At 42.9% G+C, this 27,044-nt stretch overlaps 1 protein-coding gene across 1 annotated transcript in view; it reads left to right on the forward strand.

The window, feature by feature from the left end:
* The window catches only part of CEMIP (cell migration inducing hyaluronidase 1), an 89,136-nt gene that overhangs the window by 1,826 nt on the left and 60,266 nt on the right, over nt 1-27,044 (forward strand). Inside the window, exons 3-6 of the mRNA XM_054272701.1 lie at nt 4,474-4,639; nt 10,608-10,791; nt 23,799-23,900; nt 25,859-26,011. The gene's annotated coding sequence lies outside the window, so the exon portion shown is untranslated. The remainder of the gene's footprint in view (nt 1-4,473; nt 4,640-10,607; nt 10,792-23,798; nt 23,901-25,858; nt 26,012-27,044) is intronic.

The following is a 27,044-nucleotide window of genomic DNA, read 5'->3' on the forward strand; positions in this document are numbered from 1 at the left end:
TTACCTTGAGGAAAATTTCCATTGCTCTGAGACTGACCAATATCACTCTCTCTGGCAAGTAGAGAGTTTCTGTCCCCTCTCTGGTGCACTTTAGACCAACAACCAGGGGGTATTTCATGAAAGGATGGTGTTGATTGCAGTCACTTGATTGCTCCTCTAAGTAAAAAACATGGTCTCTGTGCATTTTGGTGAGAAGATCCTAATTGCCTTGGATGCTTTATGGACCTTTGGAACAAGAGTAAGGGGTAATTTGCAGTTCCTTCTTCACATGTTCCCTTGGGGAAATGGTTATAAGATGGTCATGGGGAACATTAACAAGAAAATCAACATGGAACGGGGGAGAGGAGCTTAGGGAAAAAATGTTTGATCAGTGAAGTGGAAGAGAGTGGAAAATTTCCTCCATAAAGGCTGTAGGATTGTCCACCAGAATGGTTCCAGATAGGTGACATCTATACATATTGGCAAAGGGTTGATTATACCTTGAATGGCTGAAAATGCAACTCTTTAATACAGTCACAACATCTGAGGCCAATGAGCCTGCTGGATATGCAGCATTGTCTGTTTGAGAGGCAGTTCAGTACTGCAACACCTTTAGGATATAAGATTTTCAAAGTAAAAATGGTCAGAACATTTCCTAAATAATTCTGCAAAGCAAATTAAACCAGTGCAGTGTAAGCCTATTACAAAAAAAAAACCCCAGAAACAAAAAACCCCAAACAAACCCTAATGACATGATCTCAAAATTACTTAATAATTTATTTATTAATAATAATTAATTATTATTTGTAAGTTTCCAAGAAAATATCAGCTTCTGAAGCTGGCACTTTGCCATAGATGTTTGTAAGTACTTGCATCTCAGCAATTTTCACTTTGATTCTATTTCATCTGGATTGAATCCAGATGTGCTACATCTGATTTTATACTTGTAGGATCACACACAGTTTATTTTTTTGTTGTTGTTGCTCATTGCTCTACGGGGTAATATATCTTTGCCTAGTTAAGATAGAGCCTGTCAACCATTTTAATTAATTTTCCATCTCCAGGCTTCTTAGTTTTATTAGCCATTTTATTAGTTTTTAAAGGATGGCTAAGTACTAATTCCCTAAAGTACAATCATTTTACTGTTGTCCTTTAAGAAGAAATTAAGCATTACTGCAACTTGTACAGTGATGACAAAACTATTAGTCATGCTGAAGGATAATTGTGTAATTAATCAGACTAATCAGCAGATTGGTTAGACAACAAAATAATAAAGCCAGTCAGGTCTTGTTTAATTCCAGCATAAAAATAACAGTGAAGCAGAACAGAAGACCTAAACATCACACTCCACACAAAGGATTCTAATTGTCTATCCATTGACAAAGCTGAATCCCACATATTATCCATGCATTTATCCATTGCAATATTATTGCTGGGCTGGTTAGTTTTGAGAAGAGTGCTTTCAAAAAGTTATTCCAGAGCAGTGAAGCAGCAGTTGGCTGTGGCCCAGCAGAGGGATCACTGATGGTTCTGGTCTCCTGTATCTCTGTCAGTCAGCAGGATGTGGAGAGCCCAAGGAAGGTGCCCCAGCCCAGAACCAAGCCATGCCCACACACTGGGGCACCACTGCTTGAGAAGAGCTGACATTTCTCTTTTTAGTCACAAACCAGACACCCATTCACCCCTCTGTCCCTCTGAGTGAGGTGAGGAGCAGGAACAACCACCTGCAACAGGTGCAGGACTCCCAAATTGCCCCGGCTCACACCCACTGCTGGACGTCCCTCTGGTCACTTTGTCCCTGCAGCCAGGAGATCGGGGGGGATTCCATCCTATCCCATACCTGTGCCAACCCTACCTCATCTCAGGAGTTATTGCTGCCAAAGAAACTCCAGTGGGCTGTGTTGGGTGGGTTTGTGGTGCCCAGGAGAGCTCACAGGGGCTGCTCTGACCCCTGGCTATGGACTGGCAGCTTCCATGGGACTGCAGGCCAGCCTAGCTGGGAGATGGGCACCTCCTCTTGTTGACTTTGCTGTGTTTAGCCTGTGTTGTTTCAGTGCTGGGTTTCTGTGTCAAAGCACACATTTGCAAACAGCTCATGATAGGAAAAAGAAAAGCAGACAGTTAGTTCAAGTCTGTTATTTCCTGAAATAGAGAGGAGAAAAAAACCAGTCCCAGCCCTAAAGAGACTCCAGACCAAAGGGACTTGGCAGGGAGAGGGTTTGCATCACTCCAGCAGAGGAAAAGCCATGGGGGCAGAGACCTTGGAGGGAAAATGAGAGGAAGATTCCTGCTGGATGAAAATGGTTTTATTAAAATTATAGTGAGATGTCTTTTGTTGGCAGCTTGTGCAAACCCTTGAGTGTTACAAGAAGTCACTAATTATTACGATGATCTCCAGCCCCTTATTGTTTTTTGACATAGAAAGTGCAGTCATCAGGGTTCCCTGCAGCTGTGCTAGGTGTGCTGCCTTTGGACAGGTTGAGTTAGCACATTCTTAAGAGATTACAAACTCTGTCAGGCTTCAGACAGGTAACTCAAGTATCCTTTATATGTGTCTCTCAGAGGTGGCCACACCTAGTGAAAATTAGGTGTCTGAATAGCAGTGTGGTATCCAGACATGACCTGTCTCTGCACCTTCTTCTAGCTCATTCCTAGCTCCGTGTGAACAAACCTGAGGAGCAGAGTCTCTGTTCCTATGTGCTCACTTAGGAAAAGTTATAAAAAACCACTGCCACAGCTGTAATTGCAAACTCAGTAGCACTCCTGTCCCACAGTGTACCAAAGTAAGGTAACCTTGAGGCTTGCACAACAAGTGACACTGCTTATTAAAATTTCCACTTTAATTCTGACTTTCAGACTTTTTAGAGGAGAATGTTAGAGATAGGAATAAAATTAGCACCCAAAGTGTCTGCTGCTGGATGGAAACACTGAGAGTGCTGATCAAGTGTAGGAGGTACTGGCTGTGCCTTGCTTTGGTTTGAAGTGCAGCTGGCTTTGTTCTCCTCCCCAGTGCAGGGCCTGTTCTCATGTGCAACTCCAGAAGTGCCATCACTGAGTGTTTGTAAAGGAGTTTTGGGCTGCTGCAAGGTGTTTATATTTTTTAATATCTCATCTTTCATAAATTAAAATGAAGGAAAAAAACCCCCACAATAAGTTTTGGGATCCTCCTAGGCCAAGGCCAAGTAGACTTTTGGGTGAAAACTTCCTGTGGTGCAGCGAGAAAATATTTTAAAAACCCCAGAAATGCACCTTAAACTTCCAAGTGTTTGAGCCTCCTTTAAAGGAGACTGCCTCAGGTATTTGTTTATGAGATTCATACTTAGACAAGAAGGTGGCAGAAAATGGTTCTAGGTTTAATTTCATTTTAAAGGCATTAAGACTTTTATTCTGCAAGTAGTTGTTGCTGCAGGGTTTGGGTTTTTTTAAAGTGATGGACTTCCCATCCAACTCAGAGTCACAATAACCCTCCTATTCTCCTAAGCCCTTCTGTTTATTATTGTTAAAACAAAGCCTTTAAAGCCCTTAATAAACTTTCAGCCTAATCCTGCTGACCCCGATTCTTATTCATGTGCACAGTCCAATTAAAATGAGTTGGGGTAAATGGAACAAATGACACTCCTTTGGGTTGGCACTTTCCTGTGGTTATTTATGCTGTCTGCTTTGATATTCATTGCCAGCAGATTCATTCAGAGTGCTTGACCTGGAGTAATTATTTTCTTGATTACTTCGGAACTTAATCTTCACACCCTGTAATAATTTCATCTGCAGACATTAAAATATTCCACGCTTCTTTTGCTGAACATCTGCAGTTTCCTTGTTTTGATGTATTTTCATATCAGGGCAGATATTTTTACTTAGCTGCTGAAGAATCTTGAGAGCAGAGCTATGCACAATGAGGATAATGCTTCTTCCTGTTATTTCTCTTTCCTAAAAAAAAAAATTAAAAAAAATAATGGGATATATTAGAATGTTCATGAGAGCCAATTCTGAGAATTTAAAACTTTTATAAGTTTTATGGGGGTTTAGGAAGAACAATTATAAAAAAAAAAATGGCACTGACAGAACCACTTAAAAGGGACATTGAAAAGATATGAGAAAATTCCCCAAATAGCTAGTTTTTTTTTTCTTTATTAACAGCAGTGATATTCCTCAGTAAATTTCGTAATCATCCAGTATTTTCCTACACTTTCAGTCATCCTCTTCTTTTGCCACTGTTCAGTTTATTGCTGTGTGATTTCAAACAACACATGATGGTGTGAGTGCACTTCAAAGAACCAAAATCTAATTTTTGTGAAAGTATCTCCTGGGATTAAGAAATGAGAGGGAGAACCAACATGGCTGGCATATTTTCTAAAGAGAAGAGGCAAACCAAAAACCCTGCTCAGACAATGGAGCCTCCTGGTTCCAACTCTATCATTGTCAAAACAGAGTTTTGCAAAGCTGAATCCTTACTTTGAGCTAAGCAGTGATTTTTCACCTTGTTTTCTCCTCTAGGTTGGACTGGAAGTGTTTTTTGGCAGACCAGGCCAGTGGTTTGGAAACAATGGCAATGGAAATGTGCATCTTACATGTGTGGATGGCTGGGTGAGGGCATCCAGACACCCCCAGAGGCAGAGCAGACCCTGCTGGAGTGGGGTGATCTCTCCTGGGAATCTCACAGGTAATGGGGCAGCCCAGCCTGCACCAGGCATTCTGCTTCTCACACCAAGGGTGAACAGTAAATTTTGTATAATTCTGCTGCAAGTTGAAATCCAGTTGGGGAAAGTTTGGTGTTTTCTTGTTCCAGGCATTTGTCCACTCCATCATTGGGGATCTAGTGGATTGTTCTGGTGAACCAGGTTTCCGTCATGGAAAGTGTTTCTTCTCTGGTACATCCTCCTTGTTTTCAGGGTGCTTGAGATGCAAACTCACACCAATTCCTCATTTCCCATGCAGAAATCACAGGCTCAGAGATGGCCTTGCCATCCTTGACATTCCCTTGCCAGCAGTGAATGCCACAGTCAAACACAGAGTATTCATGTCTCCCTAAGCTAAAAGAGTTGGATGCATTTGCTTTAGCTGCACAGCAGAGAGCAGGAGCTGCTATTTAAGTATCTAAACACTGGAATTAAAAACCCTGGTGTGTTTTGGCTGGGCAGAAACAGGATTGGGCTCCTATGAAATAGTCCCTTTGAAACAGGGTTTTGTCCTTGGCACTTTATTTGGCTCTGTGTCTCTGGAGAAATAATTGTCCCTGCTCTGGCAACCTAACAGTTAAATTCAGAGTTGCAAACAAGTAGGCATTTATATTTTTATTTCTATTAATATCCTCCTGGTTATGGCACTCTCCATGGTGAGGCAGTTTTTCCACCATAGAAAATTTCCTTGGCTAGGTTTAGGCAAGCATAAACATTTACTTCTCTGGGATCCATTACTTACCAGCATTTTTCAACTAAAAAGCATCCAGCAGGATGAGTAAAGGTCAGATTAAATGCTTCACTTTATGGCTTTTGGGGAGGGAAATATATGTATGTGCAGGGTAGAAGAAATTGGTCTCGTGCTGCAGGGTTTGATTAATTTGAAGAGGATAACTCTTAGAATACTTCATCCTCACTGTGATTCTCAGCACCCTTTCTGACTGGTGGCTTGTTTGTCTGCTAAATTCTGAGTGTCATACTTCAGAGCAAAAGCCCAAAAGAGTGAATCCAATTATGGAGAAAGATGGTTTGCTTTGATCTCAACAACTTTATTACAAAATCTGTTTTTCTGCTCTTTTTCAAGTAGCTCTGGCAGACAAGAACTTGTATTCTCCCCTAGTGCAAGCAGGTGAAAATATCCCTTCAGCTGAAGGAAATAGTGACTCCTGTGTTCCTGCTGAATGCAGCCCAAGACAGTCACTCCAGGGATGGGCTACTTGGCATGGAAAACTCAGATCCAAGTCCTTCAGCTAGCATTGCAGGCAAATCCTTTCTGAGCTAAGTGCCTGGAGTACAGTTAATTCCTTTCTGCTTGGTTTCTTTCAGTCCCATTTCATGCTCCTCTTCTCCTGGATGTAATTCGCCCAAGGAAGGGAATGCCTGGGGAAAAACAATTCCTCTGGCAGTGTTTCTGGATCCAGAAATCCTGGACATGGGCTTTCCTGGGGGTGTTCTAATCTGGCAGCTCAGGCTGACATTCCCACCCTCTGTGGTGGATTCATGGTGCTGCCTCCTCAGTGCCTCTAAGGAGCATCAAATCTCATTTTCTCTGTGGTGAAAGGGCTTCCTTCAGCAGGGAGCACTCAGAAAGGCCTTAGTTTGGTTTGGGGACCACCTTAACATCATGAAATTCACTAAGCAGGAACCACCAGGTCTTCTAGTCCTCCCTGTTTGGTTCTGCAGTCTGTGGGGTTGTTGTTGTCCAAACAGGACCAACCCCTTTGCTCTTTAATGACAGCTGAAACTCTCATGTTGTAATGTAAATAAAGCAAGGTTTATTTAAAGGAGGAACACTAAATAGAGGGGAAGTCACAGGGGAATCACAAGAGCTGTCAGCACCACATCTTCTGGCAGTCTCTGAGTCACTCAGACTTCATCCCATTAACCTGATTCCCAGCTGTTGTAAAGGCCAATAAAGAAAGAAAAATGTAGAGAGAGTCTTCATAGTTCTCCCCATGCAGGTGTGTGAGATTTCCAGTGGCACACAACTGGAGACTCCTTGACACCTGCAGTACTTGTTACAATGTAAATGAGACTCCTAAACCTTTTCTGATTTTTATATAAATTGTAAGACAAGTGCCTTGGTTCCGCCTGGGCAGTTGAAACTGTGCATTCACTGTTTGCCTGCTGGTTTCACAGCAGCACATCAGGGAGGCTGAAACTTCTCTTTCTTGGTATTAGTCTTTATTAAAATAAGCAGAGTTTTTGGCAGTATGTGCTGTTTTCTTTAAGAAGCTTAAAAAGGTGTTAGACAGTCATAAGAGGCTGCCACACAGCCAAATTAGTGCCAGTTCTGAATTAAAAAAAAAAATAATTGATGCCTTGCAATTCTAAAATACTGTAGGAAATGCTGTTGATTTTACACCTGTTCACTCAGTCACTCCATTGCTGTTGGCTGAAGTAGAAATGATTCCATTTTTGTTAACTCTGTTCTTGCAGTGAATGTTTGCACTTGTGCTGATCCTTCCTCTCTGGCTTTCACATCTTCAGCTGGTTCTGTGGGCTCAGTGCCTCTGTGCCTGCCTTTGGTACTGATGCTCTTAAATGTAAAGCAAGCAAGAGATGCAGCAGGCAGTGAGGTGAGCAGTGGCTTTCCAGCCACAGGAAACTGCAGGATATCTGTCCCAGGATATCTGTGGTGCTTGAGGATTATCACACTGGGAAGAAGGAAAAGCCTGTGAGATGTTTTTCAGTTCTTGGTGTCTCTATTTGGATAAAGAGGTTTAGTTTGGATCTCTGATGCACATCAGTTGAAAATCAAAGTAGTTTTCCTGATGCCAGTGACATCCCAGCATGTCTTAGAGAAAGAAAGCTACATTTTTTTTTCTTTCTGTAAGAATTTTAAAGCCTTCACTTGGAAATTTCATCGAGAAAATGTTTTTCCCTGAGATGTTAACATTTTTTGAGCAGTCAGTCAACCAGAAAGGGAGAAGGGAGAAGGTATGTTTTGATCTTCTCATTTTTAAGGTTTTTTGCCCCAACATGACAGCTGACAGCATGACAGGACAAAAGCAAGAGTAATGAAACAAGAAAGCAAGAAAACCTTTTCTCAGAAATCAAGATTGTCATTCCAATACTTAGCATGCTGCTTATCTTCATACTCGCTCTCCAGCTGAATAGCAGATCCCCCTGAATTGTAAAGAACTTATTTTCTCAGTTTCACAATCTACTTGGGAAAATTGCCATGTAAGCATGGGTGAATCTGACACATCTCTTCAGCATGAAGTGTCGAGCAGCTAAAATGACAACTATGTCCATTATACCACCCAAGTAATTAGAAGGCTCACATTTTATAATGTTTTAACCAGCTCTTCTTCTCCTACCACATTAATCTGTCACCATTTCTCTTATTTTAAAGTCTCTTTGTGACCTATTTGCTTTTAAAAAATTTGATAGAAGTAACCAAAAATTATGGAGGTGGTTCTAAGGAAGGTGGATTTTTCATTCTAGAACGAGGATGAATTTTCCATTCCTGTTGACTTGGTGCTCCACAAGGGCAAAACAGTATGGGACTGAAAATCACACTCTTGCTGTTTTGTACTTCTGGAGAGCATTCACTCAGTGGCCACTGTCACTGCAGGACACCAAATGACACTCTACAAGTCATTTACAAGTAAATTTGCAATGTTTCTATAATGCCTATGTGGCATTTTCTTTGTTCCAGTTATGACCATTTCATTCTCCAAACATCTGTGATCATTATCCTTAATGTCAGACCTGTGACTTGGTCCTGTGACTGGAGGAAAGTGCTACCAATAAATCTCTGACCTCCTTTCCTCATCATCTTATTGAAGCATTCTGTAAACTATTCCAGCACTTCCTTTGGGCTCATTCATAATAGCAAGCAGCTTAAGCCATGCATAGCTCTCTCACTCCATTTTTTTTTAATCTTTACACAAATAGCTTAAAGCACATAGGAATCTTTTCTTCTTGGTAACCTGTAATCTAGGAATCTTTGGGACCCATTGAGTGCATCTCCTTCCTTTCTTGGCTTTTCATTGGTGCATTTAATTTTGTAGTGAGTGCAATATAAGTGTTCATTCCAACTGGTTTTCATTAGAAAATGCTGTTTGGAGTGAGAACAATTAATACACTGATGGGACTTCAGGTCTGAATGTATCTGATGGAGCCCCTGCTCCAACCTCATCCTGATGGAGCCAAGTGAGATTGAAATGAGGGGTATTGTGTTGTGTTTTATTGGCTTTCCAACCATGGTTTGAATGTGAATGCAAAATAGATTTTTCTTCTTGGTTTCATAGATAAAAAGGCTTTTTTTATCAGACTGTAAAATAATTTAGTCTTTCTTGATCCATCAAGAATGAGGAAATGCATTACTGCCCAGAGATGTTGTTTGGAGTGAATTACTTGATCAATAGTTTCAGGCATCATGAAAAATTTATGTTAATGTCATTCTGGGATCCACTTTAATCTTCCAGTATCTGCAGACACCACTCAGAATAGCTTCTCATCATTGGAGTGTAAGGGTGTGAGAGGAGGAGTGGACTGAATATCTGAGAAACTTTCACAACCACTTTTGGACTGTTCCTTTGGCATGAGACCCAAATGTTTAATTTAAGCATTCAGCACGAGGCTGCTGGATCCAGGGATGGGAGGAGGGGTAGGCAAATGTGGTCCATCTATTGGAGATCCTTAAGAGCTCAAAATCAACACAGGAGCAGGCAAGATCCTTCTGAGCATGAAACTGGAACCAGGACTGAACTCACTTGAATCCATAACTAAAATAAACTCACATACAAACCAATGAGAGATAGTCTGGTTTTGCAGAGCTTTCAGTTTCTGCAGACAAGAGGAGGATAAGCAGATCTGGAGATGTGAGTGCCCTGCATTAGCAGGCAGATATCCTGATAGATGGAATCTTAACCTCTCTGCTAGTCTTGGCTGCACTTGTATCCTTGAGAAATCAAAATCTGATTAAAAAATACTGCTTCCATTTAGATCTACCTCAAAGGCACAAATTCAGTTTAAAAATAATTTTGATGGATGGGTGCTCATGTGGAAGCTTAGACATTTGTGAGCTACCATGGATTTCAATGTTGGATGTTTCAAGTTCTTGATGCAAAGAGTGTCATTCTACACTGTAGGAGAGTGAAGGCAGCAGGATTATAGATGTCCTCATCTGTCCTTTGTGCATCTGAAACCCTTCAGGGAAGATGACAAGCTGCCTGAAACAGCCCTGCGTGCAGGGACAGATTTTGTATGACTAGCTGTGCATCCTCCTTTTGCACTGGAATTTCACGTGGGGGAAAGCAGGGCAGTGTCATAAATTCAGCCTTAAAAGCAATGTTTGCCACAGAAATTTGCCTTTGAGTAATGGTAGGGCAGAAAAAGCACAAAGCTGGAGTGTGGATTTGTAATTTTTCTGTAGAGTTGAGCTACAGGTCAGAAGCAGCTCTTGGTCTCTGCAAGAAGAGCTTTGCTGAAGCCTTGGACTTTGGTATTTAGTCTATAAAGTCATACAGTCAGGACATCAAGTTTTAGCCCCCAGAATTTCAGCCTAGTCTGCTACTTGAGAGCAAAGATGTGGATTCTATTAGATAACTGGGTCTAGTCCAAAGCCCATTGAAATAACTTCAGTTTTCTGTATTTTCAATGGAATAAGTCTGTTTTAAAGTGCAGTTATTCGAATTCATAAAAAAAAGAGTTACTTTGTGATGCTTCCTTGATTACCCTTCTCCCTACAGATTTTGAATAGTGAACATTTTTATGGCACTGTACATCTCATATCTCACTTCATGGTGTCCCCGTGGATGGCTGCAGATGCTATTTCTGGTTTACCTTTTTACTTGAACTGGAAACATTTCAGTGACTTTCCAAATGTTCTGAACTCCTCATTGGCAGAAACCATTTACAGGCAGCGATGATCAAATGCACATGTTAGGCTGTGCCTGGCTGGTTTACTGGATGTGTTTGTCATTTTCCTTTCACTCTCAGCTTTACATCCAGGCCAGATGCCCCAGGATCCTGACCTTGTCCCCTGCCAGAGCAGCATTCCCTTCCCATCCCGTGTGGCTGCAGGGAGTGCCAGCAGTGCCAGCCTGTTGTCCTGCTCCAGCACGATTAAATCCTCCACTGGAATGGCAGAAAATGTCATCCTGGACCCCAACAACTTCAACAGGTACTGCCCTCTGTTGATAGAAAATGTTCTGTTTTGCAAAGTTTTATTATTTTCTCAAAATATTCATAAGTGATCTTTTGATGGTCTCAGCAATTTCTGAGCATGTGGAAGCAACGTTTTATAGTTTGACACTAACTGATGCACAGAGATGCTTCTGCTTTCACTCTAGTCCAGCTTTTCTGATGTGCAGAGAGGTTTCTCTTTCCAGAAAGTTTTGAAATAGAATCCAAGTCAGTCCTGGCCTGCTGTCCCTGAAATCCCTCCAGAAGAGCTCTGGCTCTGGTTCATTTATTTGTACTAGTCACTGCTCACATAATTTATCTCCCATATATATAAAGTGCAGAAATGCATCAGAATGTGCACAAAACTTTGCATCTTCTGTAATCCAAACAGCACTGGAATTATTGTGTTTTTCTTACTAAAGGTTTAAAATGTTAGATCTCAGCACAGCAAGATTGCAGGCTGTGCAGTATTTATTTCCCATGTTTTCTTTTCTTAGCATTGTATAAAGATGAGGAATATCCATTTTAGATGCTGCTTTTTCCCTTGCAATTTTCTTCATTTTGCTTGATTTCATTTATGGTTTTTAGTGCTGTTCTTACTTTAGTGAAATCACTTGTGCTTTGCACTGGTTCCAGTTAGGAGAGAGATCAGCAGGGGTGGGCATTGCCATGGAGCACAGAGGAGATGATGCAAGGGATGAGCACCACAAAAAGCCTGGCCATCACCTTGGCTTCTGCAGCTTGTCTGAGCCCTCAGTTATTGTTAAAAACACACTGTGGTAAAGAACCAGAGGTTTGCAAGTGAAACCTGACCTGATTACACACAACAGAGGCTCAGGTTGCCAGAGCAGGTTTGAGATAGTTGGCATGAAAAAAGCAGAGGCACTGGGGATGTGAAGCAGCACGTTCTGCTGGAAACCCTGGAGGGCTCCCAGGTCCCTCCAGTATGATGCAAACCCCACACCCATCACTGCTCCTCTGGCAGAGTGTCCCTGCTGGGGCTTGGGGTAGGAGAGCTTTGGCCAAAGCTTGAGCTCTGTTAAGTTCCCCTGAACTTTGGAGTGAAAAAAATCTAAAGATCTTGTCCTTTGATGCCATTATGAAGGGCCATGGGAATGCACCTGGGAAGGGCAGTGTTTCCTCTTTATCCATGCCCATTCCAGAGTGACACACACCTGGGGCTCTTGATTTAAACCTGTAGTAGCTGTAGCGCCATGAGTGATCCTGCATGATCAGTGTCTGGACGCTCCTGTCACAGGGCAATTGTCAGAATTAAATCACTTTCATCTGTATTAATACATCTTTGTGCACTTTAAGGAAGAGGAAAAGCTATTAATTGCTCATGGACAACCTGAGTTTTGCAATTATTATCTGTCTTAAATGGTGAGCTCTCTCCTTGCAATTGCAGAGCTAAATCCTCTGCCAGGTCACTGATGGCCAGCTCACACTTGCCAAAGCTTTGGCCCACAATCTTCAGGCATGAATTTAAATTTGAAGGCAGGGCTTTGGTAAAGTTCAGCCTTAGCTCTTGTTCAAGCATGCATTTAACTACATTTTACTATTGAAAACCACAATGTGGTTATGGTTCCTTTTGTCTTGTACGAAACCAGTTATTTGAGCTGGGCAAAGGTTTGTAGAGTTTTCTGATCCAGAAATTGTTGGCAAGGTAGCTGTTTTGAAGAATCACAAGCAAGAAATAAACTGTAACAAAGGAAAACCACAATTTGACTTTATTTCATTTGGGGCATCTTCCTAAGAAATAATTGGGAATGAATTGAGTGGCTGCTCTGTCTTCACCTCAAGTATGTTGGATGCTCACTGGTGTGAGACTTAAGGCTGATGCAACAGTGAAATCTCCAGACTGCATGGAAAAATATTGAAAAATGAGATTTCTGTGGAAGGGTGAAGGAATTAAGGAGAAAAAGTGGGTTTTGGAGTTTGAAGGAAAGTAAGTGCCTGCCTAAGCAATTTCATGTATGACCCCTACTAAGAATTGTATTACAATGATTTCTGGAATGAAAGAAATCTCAGATTGTGGAGCCCAGAGTAATCAGAGATAGAAAACCAGACTTTTACCTGTCTCAAGTGGCTTGATGTTTTATCTGTTCTTTTAAAATTCAAAATACTGCATAACCTCCAAAAAATGTTCTCTTAAAATAGTAGCATCAGTGCCAAACATGAGATGCAAATGAAATCACATTTGGATGAACTTTAACAGCAATCTTCTAGGGTTAATAATTTCAGAAATAACCTGAGTGATCAGTTCAAGTGTTTTCAGTCCTGTCACTGTAAGCTGATGGATGGCTGTGTCCAGGATGCTGCCTTTGCAGGCTGCCCTCACACTTCCAAAGTGATCTGCACTGGGCTGGCTAAAGGAAGGCCAGAGGGGGAAAAAAGGAATTTATTTAATTAATTATTTATTTAATTTATTTAAGATATGTACCAGGATTTGGATTTCATAAATGTTGGATACTTGCATGATTAACACTTTCCCTGCATCTGAGGCATGGCAGAAAGACCCAGCAGATCTTGTGCCAGTGCAGACATCTGTTGGAAGGCTGGAACACCCAGATTCCTGGGGTGGGCAGGAGCTGCTGGGGATGAATTCACATGACTCAGCTGAAATTGGCAGCACTGAGAGCTGGGAATCTCGTCCAGTGAGCTCAGAGCCACTGCTGGGGTGGGTTTGATCAGGAGGAGGACACCAGCTACAGCATAGCCAGCAGAACCTTATCTTAATCCTTCTGTTGTGCCCACCCTTCCTTCCTTCCTGAATTCCTGAATTCCTGAATTCCTAAATTCCTTCCTAAATTCCTTCCTTCCTTCCTAAATTCCTAAGTTCCTAAATTTCTAAATTCCTTCCTAAATTCCTTCCTTCCTAAATTCCTTCCTTCCTAAATTCCTTCCTAAATTCCTAAATTCCTTCCTTCCTAAATTCCTTCCTAAATTTCTTCCTTCCTAAATTCCTTCCTAAATTCCTTCCTTCCTAAATTCCTTCCTTCCCTCCCCCCTGCAGTACTTGTGCCTCACTCCCACTGATTCAAACCAACTTTAGAGTGATTCAAACCAACTTTAGAGTGATCCTGCACTTTCTTCACCTCCATCAAACTAGAATTCCAGTGTCTCCACACGCTGCAGAGAGGTTGCTCCATGCCTGCCAGTGTTGTTCCCAGGGAGAGAGGGACTGGTTTATGTCTCTCAGAGGAATCTGTCTCTCACTGACTGATGGGCAAACACAAAGCCCTGGTGGAGACCTGCAGGTTGTGTTTTCAGGCTGCTGGGGAACATTGCAGGCTCAGCAGAAATTCCTGATGAAGCTGCAGATAAGAGTTGTCTGTCTCATGCCTGGGAGTTTCCGTGTGAGGATGAGCAGGAGGATGGGCATTGATGCTTCTGCAAAGGGATGTGCAGGGCAAGGAACTCTGAGTGTTTTGGCAAGTGAACAGGAGAGCACAGGCTGGAATTTTAATGCCCAGCAATGAAGTGTGCTCCAGAATCAGTCCAGATCTGCTGGGGGTTTCTTTCAGGGCAGAAAAAGTGTCTGCAAAACCTTTATGCGGCTTCAGATCTCCAAGGGTTTTGTCTTTTTGTTGGAGTGGTTTCCATGACTCCACCCTCTCCAAGCTGTTTGTATTTTTCCTTTACTTGGGTGGTTGATTTGGTTTGCTTTCTTTTTTTTTTTTTTTTTTTTTTTTTTTTTTAATTTTGGGGGGCAGTGTTGGCTGTGAGGTTTTTTTTGGTGGGAGGGGGGTGTTGGTATTTTTTTCCGCTTCACAGAAGATTGAGAATTATCTGTAAGACTTATTAAGGGCTTTCCTCAAAATTATTGTCCTGAAGCACAAAGGTCCATAGAGAACATCAGGCTTGTTACAAGATGGAGGAGAGACTGGTAAGCCTGGAGGAGAGGATGCAAAACATTAATTGGTTGTGCCTTCTTTTGGGTGCTAGAGAGCAGTGCAAAGATTGGTATTTCATACAGCAATCAAAGTCAGAAATTTAATCCTTCTATTTAATGACCCAGGCATTGTGCCTGTGCAAATTTTCTAAGCAAAGGCAAATACTATTATCAAAGGCACAGGGCTGTTCAGTAAGTCAGCCAGGCTTCCTTGTGCTATCAGCACATCTAAAGATAAGAATTATATCTCCTCAAAGCACATATCTGAAGTATAGTGTAATAAGTCATGTTGTTGGGGCAGCCTGAAAGCAGTGGCAGTTGGATGAAGCATTCCTTGCTTTTAATGAGAACAGGGAAATACCTTCACACGTGCTCTGCTGAGGCTCAGAGGGAAGGGTTCTCCCTTGTTGGGGCTCTCTGCTGTGGTTTGACAGGGAGAATCCAGGGAAAAGTGCCTGGAGGTGTACAGTGAGGTGCACAGTGCTCTTGATGAAGCAGTTGGATCCTTAAGAGAGACTCATAAAAGAAATCAGGGAGGGGAGGGACAAATTTTGTGTCAACAGCAAACAAGAGGGCAGATGCCCATGTGAGTGCCCAGGCACGTGTTCAGCCTGTTCCTGCTGTGCTGTTTGTGCAGGGATGGGCACAGGTTCACTGCTCAGCTCCTCTATTTCATGGGCTAAAAACCTGTGCAGGGGCTTGTTATCATGTTCACCAGTGAACAATCTTTATTGTCTGAAAATTCAAGAGCCCAGAATGAGCTTGTGTCTTAGCTTTTCTTTAAATATCCTGGACCTTTTTGACTTTGGGTGACACAAAGCCTCCAGGAGGCTGCAACCCATCCAGAGATGGAGATTTCAGTGCAGGGAAACTTCCACAGCCCAAGTCTGCACTCAGGCTCTGGGGGACTCATTATATTTGTATTTGCCAAGGCTGTGTAGGTAGATCTTTTCCTATGGCTGATTATTCAGTGCCAGTCTGATTCATACTTTCAGCTACTTGTCATTTTTGCGATTAAATTCCTTAGCAGTGATAACGTCTGGAGAAAAACAAAGATAACAAGACAAGGCTAGAATGTGCTTGTTGCAGTCTTGCCCAGTTTAGAGATATTTCCTAAATTGTTTCTTTTTCAGATTAGCTTTTCCTCTTGCTTCCCAGATTGATAAATGCTCAGGAAGGCATAATTAGTATTTCAAAGCAGAGCTCACAGTTTAAAGCTGTGAATGCTTTCTTGTTCTTGTACATGCACGAGTTCTGACCCCTCCATCCCCTAGATCTGGATGCAATACAAGGAACACCACCACTACTTCCAATAATAATAGTAAAGTAAAGTGCTACTTGGGTTTCATAACCTGCCCCTCCTGATAACATCTGTGATTCAGAGTTAATCATCCTCACAACACAGAAGTCAGCAGATCTATTTGAATTCTCTCCTGCCTATTTAAATCCCTTAAACTACCCACAGATCAACCCATGTATGAAAGCCACAAGATTTATATACATTTGTTTTTATAATTGGAAAGAAGCTAGAGCACTTGCCAGAACACCAGGCTGCAGATTGCAGCACTCAGTGCAGTTGGGTGAAGCCTGTGCTGGCATTGCCATCTCCAAGTGATCCTAAAGCCCTGAGATTTTCCCTCCTTGCCTGCTCCCTTGCTGGTCTCTGCCCTCTGAATTACCAAGGGATTACCAAGGTGACTCTGAGGAGACACATCCTTCCTGAGATGGTCACATTACAGCAGGACTTAGAGCAATCTGAGCATCCGACAGCCCCAGGTGCTGTGGCAAACCAGGCTGCTTGGCACTTTGCAGCCTGGCTTATGAAACCTGAGGGGTTTTCCCTGCTTTCACCCTTCTCCTGGCCCAGGGAGTGGGGCTTGGGGGTCTTGAGGGAGCATCTGATGTGCATCCAAGGCACAGCAGCAGGAAAATGCAAAATAAACAATAGCCTGTGATAGAGAGCTTGGGAAGACTTTAAAGAGATAGGAACTGAACTGGCATGGGATTCCTCCATGAAACATGTAGGGTGGGAACAGAGATGATAAAATGATGTACTGTGCTTAAATGCAGGAAGTTCTTATTTTTGCTTGAATACATTTGTCTGCAAGCCAAAAGCTGTCTGAGTCAGACCTTGGTTTCATGAGGATCAGCAGATCTGTACCTCAGGGCAGGATCCCTCCTGTAATTTGTGGAGCTTCACAAAACCAAAATCCATTCTTTTTGCCTAAGGAGATGTGGATAAAAAAAAAAATTAATTTGTATTAAGATATGGCCTATGGTTTTGAATTTTTAATAGCATTTCCTAAATAGCAGTATTTAGGAAAGGCATTTAAATCCCAATACACCTGACTCTAGTTACTTAAACACCCACCTGAATTGCTACAATCCCTGCAAAAAGGAGTCCTCCAGAAGAGGCTAACAAGGCCCTGGGAAAATTGGCTGGGTGTTCATTCAATATCTATATTTACCATTGTGAGGGTTGCATGTGTTTACTGGGCTTGAGCTGAAGGCAGAAAACTTAAAAAAAAAAAAAAAAAGCCAAAATCTAAGGAAAGAGGAGTGAGTGACAGCTGCAGGGAGCTGGTGGGGAATGGGGGCTTAAGGAAAACAGCTTGAGCAGGGAGAAAGGGGCAGAGCCATGGGCAGGTCCCTTCAGCCCTTGCCCTGCTCCTCCCAGCACCAGGGAGATGTGTGGGCAGCTCTCACTCCTCCTTCCTCGCCAGGCTGAGGATGAGGTGCCTGTCCTGAAAGCAGGTTTTGTGCCAGAGGAGATTCTGCCAAGTGCTGGGCAAGTTGTTGGGAGAACTTTTGTGAGAGAAAAACCAGCTGTATCCTGAGTGAGAGCAAGAAGCACTGACCTCCTGTGATTTATTCTTGGGATGGGTTTGGAGGCCAAACAGGGGCTGTGCGTTTTCTATGGTCCTTTGAAGTTTAAACTTCAGTCTGTGAGAGACAAACTTACCAAAGCAGCATGTGGGGATTTCTCTTTAGTTCCCATATTATGAACAAGAAAGTTTGAAATTCCCAATTCTCTCACTCCCTTTGAAAGTTCAGCTCACGTAGATGTTGACCAAAATGTCAGAGGGGTTGTTTTTAAATAGGAGTAATAACAGTTGGGGGAGACTGACTCACTGGATGGAACTCTCTTGTTTTTTCAAGCCCAAGGAAAAAAAGATGTAATTTTCAGTTGTACTCCATGGCATTCCCTCGTTAGTTTACCCCAGATTTTCATCAGTGAGGTCAGGATTTGGACTGTGCCCTTCCATGTTCATCAGCTGTGTGACACACCACGTCAATAAACATGCTGGGGCCGTTTTCTAGAAAAACATTCATCAGCTTAGAGGTCCCCTTTACTAAAATACAGCCAGGATTGAACTCCAGGATAACCAGAAACCCCAAATGGATGAAACCCATTTGCCCAGGACTCACACTGCACCTGATGTAGCCAATATTGTGTGCTGCTCACAACATTGAACAAGTGTTATTCATCCTCTCCCAGGCAGTCAGAGCCCCAGACTTGCACTTTTTGTGTCTTTATTCCAGCCAAATCTCATCTCCAAGTTACGTGACTGGCTTTACATCCCCCCACTCAGGGCAGTCTCCCTTGCTTTGCTGCTTGATCACATTTCTGATCACATTTCTCTGGTGTCTTTGCTCCTGAGAGTTCAGGGTTGAACTGGAGGAGTGTTCTGAGGGCTGTAAATGAGGTATGGATGTGTGTACGTGCAGATCTCTATCTGCCACATGTTACAGAACAGGAAACATCTCCTGCTTTTTTGCCTTTCCCTTGTCCTTTTAATGCTTTTGCTTATCCCAGGAAGGCTGCTCATTGCCAAAACAGAACTTTCTCAACACTTTGTCTGAGGTTTTTGCTTTACCTGAAAGAGCCAGAACTGCAAATGCCAATATCTTGGTGAAAAAAAAAATCCCAAAGACTTCTTGGGTTTGTTTCATCCATCCATTTCCAAAAGAAAATAAGCAGGATAAACTCAACGGTAAAAATGCATGAAGTGCACTGTGGGGATTGTTGAATGACAGTAACAGAGGGGCAGAAAAGGTTTTATACAGTCTGGTGTCAGCAGATCCTCAAAAATTTTCAAAGTAATGTTTGAAATAGTTGGGACCCACTAAACACTGGCTTTTTGTGTGTTATATTAAGGATTCCTCCTTCAAACTCCAAATTTTTTGGTAAAAACATAAAAAATGTTGGCCTGATTTGGAACATGAATGAAAAAAAAAAAAGAATGTTCCTTATCTATAAAATGAAATGAACCTTTGCACTAGAGAAGGTTGTGAACACAATTACTTAGTTTTGGGGTGCAAATACTTTAAATAGCTTAGGTTCGTTTTCTACACATTTTAGTATGACTTTTATTTAAACTGGAAAGTTAGACTTTCTACCTAAAAATATTTTAATTTGTTTTTCTTGCAAGGAACTCCTAAGAATGAAGGTAGAAGACCAAAAACTGGTCCTGGGTGATAAATAAAATGTTCTGCTGGCATTTTATTTATCAAGTCTGATTTCTATCCCTTGTGTTTTAAGTGTGTTTGTGTCCTTTGTTTGTGCTGGTTTTTAAGCACAAAAGCATCTAAAGCTGTGTATGTTCCCCCAGCCTTCAGGCAGGGCTCTGAGATTGCTTTGAATTTGTAGTTTGGGGTCTCCCATGAATTCAGTGTTTCCATTTCTGGCCAGGGCAGATGAAGATACACATGCATCCATTTCACTTTGGACTCCATGCTCCATCCAGCCCATGCCCGATTGTTGCTCCTGGGTTCACTGTGGGTTTTGTGCAAGCAGAAGAAACAGAACTGAAGGGCAGAACTGAATAGGAAACTGTTAAATACCACTAATTTAAAGAGAAAATAACCTCCTCAATCTTTCTAATGTTTACATAGAGGATAAGTTCTAAAACCTTTGCTTTCTCTCAGCTCTTCCCAAGCCCTTTGTGGTGGGACAGTGTTTATTTCCATCTCTTCCTCCACAAATTCCGGATGAGGTGTTTTTCATTTGATCTTCTCAATGCTGGTGTGATTGATTTCATTGCTTCCTTCAGCCTCCTCACCTGCACCCTGGACTGTAGCACTCCTATTCCCAAATGACCTGGCAGCTCAGGATGGTCACAGCTGTGGGTTTTTTCCATTCTTTAAAATTCTCTCACCCTCTAGTTTCCTTTCCTAATGCCCTTCTCCTTCCTCAGGGGGTGGCAGCCAGTGTAGCACAGCACCAAAGCTGGTTCCCAGCATCTGGGGGAGTGACGAGCTCTTTTTGTGACGCTGACTTCAGGGGGTGAAATGTGCTAAAGCAATGCAAATCACCCTTATGTAACAGCCAAATGTCCTGGGACTCCATCCTAAAAATATTCCATGAATATGGCTCTGGTGCATTTCTTTCATTTCCTCTAGTCAGAGGCCAGATCATCTGAAAATATATCCCTTTTTGAGCTGTGCTGTGTTATGACACAGCTGGAGCTGGTTAAAATCTAGAGGGCAGTATCTGGCTTAAGCTGATGGGTCTTTGTGTAGCTTTGATTTATTATTTTAGAACAGCCTGTCTCCTCTCCCATCCTGTAGATAGCTTTGTTTTGTTTTGATGAAAAAAACAGAAAAAGGCCAAAATAGCTTTCCTTTATTGCTGTCCATGTGTAAAACAGAGTAAAGGTGCAGGCATGCAGACCCCTGATTTCAGCACAATGAACTGGTTTCCCCTCATTTATTGCTCTGCAGGCAGGGATGGGTGGTGGGTCACTTCAGGGAATCCTCTGGAAAAATTCTGAGCTTTGCAGAATGCAGAGAGGCAGATGATGAAGGTGGTGCTTCCTTTCTCTAAGCCAAATTTATATTTTCCATTTTTACCAGGAATGCAGATAGCTCAAAGAACACATTTAAATCTTGGAAGGTTTTGGTGACACAAGGAAAGCAAACCATGGTTCAGGCACCTTGGTGTTACATGCTGAGCCACTTAAGAGGGGAAAAAGGAGAAAAAACCCCAAAACCCCAAAAAGCTGATTATCTTGGTGTTTCTGTAGCTTTGCCTCTGAGGCTTGTACCAAAGGTTTCTAGTTTGGAGCCTTTTTTTTATCTGAAAGAGGGTGGAAATAGGAACCACAGGATGAAGGAAAGACATAGGGGCAATTTTATTGTAAATGCGTAAGCCGAAATTTGGGGAAACAGGAGTTAAAAGATGATTTAACTTTATCCTTATTTATTCTAAACTGACATTGAAGAAACAGCCAGGGAGAAAATGGAAACCATAATAATAAACTTCACTGTAAAGTGGAGGAAGCAGGTCTCTTTAGGCTGTGGCTCTGGTTCAAGTTGGAGATTACTTTTCTAATTCCTGAATCTGTGCCCCAGGAGAAATGTCTGCTGGATGCTGGTTCCCTCTCCTGCAGCACTGAGACAGAGCGGGTATGTGACTGGCTGTACCTCAGCCTTACAGGGCAAGGAAGAGAAAATCCCGGGTTTTAAGCCATGCTGGCACCTGACTCAAAGTTCTCAGAGGTCACCTGGGGTCCCTGGATCAGACCTCTGTAATAAGCAGCCGTTGTTTCCAGACAAAGCAAAAAAAAATCTGATTTTCTTTGGCTTGGAGGATTTGTCGTGGTTTTTTTTAGAGCAGAAAGAGAACCTCAGAGGACATTTCTTTGTTTTCCCCTGAAGTCTGTACTCTTGGCTGCAGACCATCTCTCTGTACTTAAGCCCTTAAGTGCATTTTTTCCCTTTGCCCCTGCCTGCCCTTTTTGCCAGCAGAGGAGACTGGCTGTGTGTCACCCTCTGTTATCCCAGGGGACACTGGCTGTGTGTGACCCTCTGCCTTCCCAGGGGACACTGGCTGTGTGTCACCCTCTGTTATCCCAGGGGACACTGGCTGTGTGTCACCCTCTGTTATCCCAGGGGACACTGGCTGTGTGTGACCCTCTGTTATCCCAGGGGACAGTGGCTGTGTGTCACCCCCTGCCATCCCAGGGGACACTGGCTGTGTGTCACCCCCTGCCATCCCAGGGAAGCTGTGTCCAGGTTGTGGCAGGTGTCCCAGCAGGGGACAGGGACAGTGCCCAGCACATGGAACTGGTGAGTGGCTCTTCCACCCAACAGGGCTGAGCCCTGCTGTGCCCTGGCTGGGCAGCAAACCCATGGGGTCTTTTTCTTACCCCAGCACCTCCTTTCTCTTTCTCACAGGTAAAATTCAGGTCTGTCTGCCTTGCATGATCTCCTCCCTGATTTCAAGCCAAAAAAGGTTTCCAGGCTGGAGTACCTGGGTCTGTGTCTGTGTCTGTACCCACTGAGATTGGCAGTGCTGCTTAGAAAAGAGCTGATTTCTAGGCTGGACTGGGCTCCTTGTGCATCCCTGCTGCTTACATTGCAGCATGGTGTAAATATTTGTTTAAACCCATTGTACCCCAGAGGGCCATGACACAGTTTGTGAAGCTTCAACCTCCTCATATGTCCACAAAAAGAGATTTCTAAAATCATCCCATTCTAAAAATCAGATTTTGTGAAAAAAGGTGAACACCAAAGCACTTATTTTGGAGGCATGAAGACTCCTGAAACTCTTGCAGTGTCTTTGTGAGGCTTGAGGACACCTTTGGTTAAAAAAACATATTACGAAACTGTGTTTCTCAGTCAGCTAAAATAGTTAGGCAGGAAAAAAAGTGTTTTGTGGTTTAACCATGAGTCCCATGATGCTTCACCTGACTAAGCAGCTACTTCAGGGATCAGTCCACAAATGCCAGATTTGAAAATAAGATGGGATATATTTATTCATTCAACCATAACACATGAGCAATCGAATCCCGGAATGCCTTCCCTGCTCACCAGGCTCCTTGATGGTGGCCAGGTCTCTCTCATCACAGGAATTGTGAAACACCAATTTGGTAATTAAATCTCCTTTTTTTTTTTTTAAAAAAAAAAAAAAAAAGGTTGCCCAAATTCTGTAAACATGTTGTTTACTACTAAATAGCAGGAAAATGGTCACACATGTGGGGGGAGAGCCTTGAGCTGCCAGCAGCCATCTGGAGCTGGCACATGCAGACTGATGGGTCTAACCTGACTCAATTCTGGCAGTATCAGCACTTTGCTTCTCTCTTCAGCTCAGCAGTGATTTTTTTAGCCTTTCAGAGTCCAGAAGTTACGGGATTGGCTTTTTTCTTTTCCTGTTGTTGTTTTTTAGACTATTTCATGATGAGTGGGATGTTTCCCCTTCTTTTTTTAACCCCACATGTTGGATCCTTGGAAAGGAACCAAGCTTACTCAGTCTCTCTTCCAGACAAATAGAAACAAATATTTAGTTTTAAAAGAGGTAGAAGGAAGAATCCCTGTAAGACTCATGTATCTTTTTGATCCTGGAGCTGAACTGAGCTGTTTATACAATTTCCTCAGCCTGAATTGCAGAATGGACAGGATTGAACGCATACTTGGAACAGTTAGAAATAAAAATGAGCTCCAAAGGCCAGAAGCCCTGGCTGCCCTGGAGCTTCTGTCATGCATGGTTTGGGCTGAGCTGGTGCTGGTAACTCCAAGCAAACCTGAGTCCCCCTGCACAACAGCCTCAGCACAGCTGCTGCTCCTCTGGTGGATATCACCAGGCCTGGGGGCATGGTGACCACCTGGGTGCACATTCACGGCACCTCTCCCCCTCATTCCTTTCTTTTAAACCAGAAAGGACTCTTGGGAGGGCTTATTTTAGATGAGCTTTGAATTCCAAAGACATTGCTGCTGTGTTTCAAATCAGCAAGTAATTCTGGTTAACAGGAATAACTGAGAAACTACAGGCAGCTTTTCTGCTCATTTACTGTAAATTCACCCCACTGTAAATCCTGCAGAAATGTCTCAGGCTTGTATAGATCTGCACTTGATTTTATGGCCAGGCAAAATGTGTGAAATCCATGCTCAACTTCAAGCCAGAGTGTTTATCAGAGGATCCCTCACACTGCAACAACCCTTTTATAAATACTGATAATGAACACTTAAATGTGAATCAGGATCACAATTTGAGTAAAGGATTCTTACTTGTGGGATCATGTATATCTGGGCATTGATAGCCAGTGTGGTTTTGCTGATGAAAACCAGTTAACAAGGCAATTTTAAGGCTGTCTCTGGTGTAATTTCAGGTTGCTATCAGCAGCACACCCTCAGCTGAGAACATAAGGATCCAGATCCAGTCTCTTGGCAGGGCAGACATACAAAACCACTTTACATCTGCATTCATTAAGGTATTTTGTGTCTTACTGGATTTGAAGCAGTGGTTAAATAGGGGAAGCTTTATCTCCAAGGAAAGTCACTGCAGAATCTTGCTGAGCCTTGGCAGAAGGAAACGGGAAGTTCCCTTAGAAAGGACAAATACATTGTTCTCCCTTACAATTAACTCAATTAAAGTCACTAGGAGTTCCTATTCTATTCAGATGAGGATTTGAGTTCTTAGGAAAAAAAAAAGGCTTTTTATCACCTCAGAAGAGGAATTAACACCACTGCTCTAATGTAGAGGAAGGGGAGGAAAAAGCAAACTAGAAGACATTGTTTACAAAAGATGTGGGGGAAAAAACAAGTTTGTTTTTCTGATTATCTCTGCTGGCATTGCACTAAAAGATAAAAATAACTATATTTCACTACTAAAGAGGTTTGGAACTGTCAGGTTGTCCCTTATATCTGTCTAGACAGAGAAGGGTGACTGAAATAATTCTTGCAAGGACACTGCCAAGGCTTACACGCCTGCGTGCTACTGAATTATAATTAATGCTAACAAATGCCAAGCAAAGCTGGTACAGCATCCTTAAGGAATATGAGCAGCCAAGGTTTCTTGCTAGTCAAAAATGTATTCCAAGCCATTAGCAAGCAGGTGCTAGTGGAGGCAGCATCCTGCCCGTGGTGAAGCACAGACACCTGTGTGTGCAGCACTCACAGCACAGGTGGGGAATCCTCAAAGCTTCTTTGTCTTTTCTGAGGCTTTGATGCAAAGTGTTGTTTTTCTAAGGAAGTTTTAATTTCAACACACGTACTCCTAGCTGAGGTAAAGGCTGGTATAGGCAAATGGTAAAGGGTAGTGCCTAAAGGGGGATTCTTACCCTAAACCTTGAAAGGCACAGAACATTTGGAAAACGAAGGAGGACACATTTTGTTCTTGTGTTGCTGAACGAAATGCAAAAGTCAGAGATGTTTTAAATTTCTGATCCAAGCTTCCTCAAGGGCTGAGTGAGCTGGCTGTGGTGTGCCCTGCCCCAGGTCCCACCCATGGCCTGGATATTCATGTTTCCCTTACCCGTGACCCCATATAGCACTCAGCATCCTCTGACATCTTGCAGAAGTCACTTTTTAACACTTGGCTCCCACATTTAGCCTGGCCTTATATTCCCTGGAGACATGCATGCTTCAGATTGATGGGATGTGAACTTCCTGGTGCCTGCAGGCTTTGGGAAACTGTGCACTGCAGTCTTGTGTATCCTGGGTTCAGTGTTGTGACAGCCTGACCTTGCTGTGCTGTTGCTCTCCTTGGTGGAGGTTCTGTTCTCTCAGCATGGGCTGTCCCCAAGATGTTGGGAGGATACACCAGTGCCAGGCTGCTCAGAGAGCACCTGGCTTTCTAAAAGTAAATACCATGGCACATCTTGAGATGTGTAACCTGGGGAAGGAGTTCTTCCTGTAGGAGAAGAGCAAGAGCTATTTCTGCTACAGTTTCAAGGCACTGGAACAGGCCTTCCAAGAAGGAATAGTTTGGTTTGGATATTTACATTTTCAGGGAAAACAACAAAAAAAGCATTTGTAATTTCTATTCCTCTGTCTGCTGTCTCAGCACCTCTCCCTTGCTCCATGGGCAAATCTGCTTTTCCCCGTGACAGTAATTTTCCCCACATGAAAGGAAACTGCGTTAAGGCTGAACTAAGCGTTTTACTCTCAGGATTCTTGGTTTCCTATATTTGTCTAATCCACAGAAGATGCTGGTGACCTCATTGCTCATGGTTTTGTACCCCTTTGAGAAGGGGTTTCTCTTCCTCCTTCCACTGACCAACAATCAATGATGTCACTTCATCTGTGCCAATGATACATTTAAAATTATAGGTATTTTTAAAATGTAGATATTTTCCTGGCTTGTAACTCCCTTGTGGAGGAGCAGGATCACAGAGCAAGGCTCCTCAGCCTGCTTGTATATAACCCACCTCTGCTTTTCTCACTGCAGGTAAATGGCACAGTGCTCACCAGCACTGGGATATTCTTCATGGTGAGGGATGCATGTTCAGGAGCAGTCATGGTAGGCAGCACTTTGACACAGTTACCTGTGAAACCCTGCCCTTGCAGTAACTGAAAATGTTCAGACATCCATAAAAGAGAGGTAAGAAAACTGCTGAGACTCCACTTCTTGTAGCAACCTGTGGCTGATAGACAAAGAAAGGAAAATGATGTCATTTCATAACCAAACCTGTGCTCTGAGGAAATCTGGCACAAATTAAAATGCACAAATCCCAAGCATCAGCCAGATAGGAGGAGCAGTATTTCTCTCCCAGGATTGTACAGATTAGAGCAGACACAAACAGGTTTTCTAGAAAACTGGCAATTTCTTCTAAATAAGCCAGTCATTTTCCAGCATGGAGAGATAAGATCCTTGCAATGACACTTGCACCCATCCCCATGCCCAGCCACTTCCTGGCAGCCAGTGATTCAGTTTTCCATTTTGGAAACAAGTCCATTTCTGTTTATTCTTGCTGATTGTTTTTGTCTCCTGTGACAGATGAAAACCATAGGTGTGCCAGATTTTCCAGTGTGATTTTCTTGGGTGAGCCAGTGACTGCTCCTGCCTGCCTGCTGGCTCTCCCGCCTTGTCTGGGCCCTGGCCATGGCCTGGACCATCCCTGTTTGTGTCTGTCCCACATTCCTTGTGGTTTTTCTGCTGCCACACAAACATGGAACAACAGAGATGGACAGATATATTCTTGGCTTCTGGCAGGAGCAGGTCAAGTAGCCAGAAAACAGATTTTCAGTCCAAGGCATTTCTGAGCAGTTCATGGCCAGAGATTTGAATGCTGCTGAGTTATTGCACCTGCATTTTTGCCCATGAGTGTGTGCAGGTATCAGATGTGCATGAAGGGACACAGACCCATGCAATGTCTGTACATTCACTTTGCTTTCCTGGTAAGATTTTGCAGTGAGGCATTCAGCTAAATGTAACCACTCCATTCCCTGCAGGAACAACTCACTGGGGGCTGAAAGGACATCTGTGAGGACCAAAGATTGATGATTGATTGAGAATCAGGGCCAGGATGTAGATGGTTTCAGAGTTTCAGCACTCCCATAAATCAGGGATGCACTCACAGTCATTTGGGCTTGTTTTGATTCCATGTGAAGCACAGGTTTAATCTAGGACCATT

This window comes from Melozone crissalis, unplaced genomic scaffold, assembly GCF_028551555.1.
Source record: "Melozone crissalis strain CALT ecotype California unplaced genomic scaffold, PUWL_Pcris_2 ptg000014l_1, whole genome shotgun sequence".
Taxonomy (NCBI): domain Eukaryota; kingdom Metazoa; phylum Chordata; class Aves; order Passeriformes; family Passerellidae; genus Melozone; species Melozone crissalis.